Source organism: Natator depressus, chromosome 4 (assembly GCF_965152275.1).
Source record: "Natator depressus isolate rNatDep1 chromosome 4, rNatDep2.hap1, whole genome shotgun sequence".
NCBI lineage: Eukaryota > Metazoa > Chordata > Testudines > Cheloniidae > Natator > Natator depressus.
The window spans coordinates 140,462,799-140,465,603 of NC_134237.1; positions in this window are offsets into that span (position 1 = coordinate 140,462,799).

A 2,805-nucleotide genomic window follows, 5' to 3' on the forward strand; every position below is an offset into this window, starting at 1 on the left:
CACCACGTGGATATCAAGGAGCAGCCTGCTTTGCTAAAGAACCATCCAGGGCCTCCCCAGGCGGGCACAGAGAGAATCATGAAGCCAGCTGGTGTGGGCTGGCCCAGGGGTGCTGGTTCCCTAGGGTGGGGATCTCTGGACTTGAATCCCCTGGGGCGGGCCGAGGCTGGCTGCCACGCTGGGGAAGGGCCTTGCGGAGCTAGGCGGCATCAGGCACCGGGAGCCCCTGCAGAGAGCTGGCAGGAGCCGGTGGCACTGCCAGGCCTGTGGAGGGGACAATGGGACAGTGAGACAGCACATGGGAGCGTGTGGGAAGGAGCACGGGGGGGAAGGGGGGGTGAGTGTGTCATTGTGAGGGGGACGTACATGTGTGGGTGTGCCAGGGTACCTGTGTGTGTGCCCATGTGAGTGCACGGGGGGGGTGAGTGTGTCATTGTGAGGGGGACGTATGTGTGTGGGTGTGCCAGGGGTACCTGGGCATGTACCTGTGTGTGCCCATGTGAGTGCACGGGGGGTGAGTGTGTCATTGTGAGGGGGACGTATGTGTGTGGGTGTGCCAGGGGTACCTGGGCATGTACCTGTGTGTGCCCATGTGAGTGCACGGGGGGTGAGTGTGTCATCATGAGGGGGACATACGTGTGTGGGTGTGCCAGGGTACCTATGTGTGTTCCCATGTGAGTGCACGGGGGGTGAGTGTGTCATTGTGAGGGGGATGTACGTGTGTGGGTGTGCCAGGGGTACCTGGGCATGTACCTGTGTGTGTGCCCATGTGAGTGCACCGGGGGTGCACGCCAGGATGTGGGCCCGTGTGTACCTGCATGCCTGTGTGCGTAGATGGATGCCTGCTACACCCATGCATGTGTGTACACCAGTGTGTGTCTGTTGGTGACTGCCCCCCCTGCACACTCGGGTATGGAATTGGCCCAGACATTGTGGCCCCAATAGGCTGATTCCTGGGTTGGCTCTGCCCAAGGTTGCACAGCCCTGTGCCCCTGTCCCCCCTCCCGAAATGGCTGGAGTGGCTCGATAGGGGCCCCCTGTCCCACTCCTCCTCCCTGCACTGCCAGACTAGAAGGCCTGGCACCAGCACACAAACACCCCGTGTGTGTGTACGCAGCCACATGCCTGGACATACCCACGTGTAACACCCTGGTACACACACACAAAGAGCTTTGTACACACACCATGTTTGCACACGTGACATGCACTATGTCTGCACACACCATAGTTCCTATTTCCACCCACACACTTCACATGTTTGCTCACTGTTCGCATGTCCCCTCTGTGCCAAGCCAGACAGATTTAGCTCCTTTAATCTGTCCTCGGGCACTGACCCAACCTCCGCGGCTCTGTGGCGCTTCTCTGAGCTCCCTGCACTTCCTCTCTCTCCGGGGCTGAGGGGCCTGGAGCAGCGCACACCAGCCTGGGTGGCTCTCCCGAGCTGCACGGAGAGCCCCCGGCCCGGCCATCCTTCGCTCCACCCATTTCTGGCCTTTACTCTAGTTCACCTGGGAGCTCTCTGGGACAGGGACTGTGCCTCTGGGTCTGTGCAGCCCCCTGTACAACGGGGCCTGACCCTGGCTCTGGCCCATGCACCCACTGCAACAGAAACAGTAATGGCAGTGGGGGAGGGGTGGGGAGGGTTGAGCCTTCCAGAAGCCTGGGGGGCCCCTGGGGAAGACAGCTCCCTGGGTGATGGTTGGTTGCAGCAGGGCTGTGTTGCTGACCCTGCCAGCTCACAGCGATATATCATTAACCTGTGGAACTCACTGCCACAGGCTCTCTCTGAAACAAATTGCTTAACGGGGTTCCAAGAGGACTAGATGCTCCTGGGCAGCAATTGTCAGGATCAGCCATGCCAGGGCTCCCAAGCATGAGCTTAGCTCTGCCAGGGACAGGAAGGAACATGGTGAAGTAGGGCATCTTTAAAAATTCCAGCCTCAGGGCTATTCCCTTTCTTTGCCTCCTGCCCACGGCTCCTCCTGCTGGCTAAGTGATGGGGCCACATGGCAGCTCCACAAAGCTGTGAAACCCCCGGGGGGAAAAAGCTCTCCCTGAATAGGCCCCCTGTGATACCAGCCATGGAGGGGAAAATCCAGCATCCTGGGCTGGGAGGAGCAGAAACCACCCCCCGCCCCCACCCCCGGCACTGTGCTAGCCCTGCCCACCACTCCGCTCCCCCCTGCATTTCACAACGCCCTGCTTACAAACAGGGGGAGGGCAGGCGAAGGCTGCACCATTACACCGACAGCAGCTGGCTCCGGGGCTGTATAAGCTGCCAGGTTGCCTTGGGCTGTGAGTGTCTCAGATCTCACCAGCTAGGCTGGGTCAGTGCCTGGATGGGCAACTCCAGGGACAATCCAAGGTGCTTCCGGCAGTGTGGGGGAGGGGTCCAGTAGGGGGCGCTCTCCCCTCCCAGGCAGTTTAGGCACAGTGCTGGGGGGTGGGGGTGCTACGGGGGGGTGAGGGTGGGGGAGGGGCGCTCTGCCCTCTGAGTCCCCCCATTCAACTCGCCTTTGCCCTGGTGCTTGTACAAAACTTGACAAGCCTTAGCTGAGAGCAGTGCTTGGCCTGCCTTGCCTCGCTGGTTCCTCGTGCTGCCCCATCTGTCCGTCTGTCTGTCTCTGTTGTCTCTTGAGTCATGGCCTGGTTTGACTGAAAAGACACGCCAGCTCGCCCTGTGAGCTCCACCAGTTCATGAATCGCTGTGACTCAGCCTGGCACAGCCACTCACAGGCTGACGCCCACCGGAGCGTTTCGGGGACCGTTCGCTCATCTCGCCTGGCCTCCTGTGTCGCACAGGCC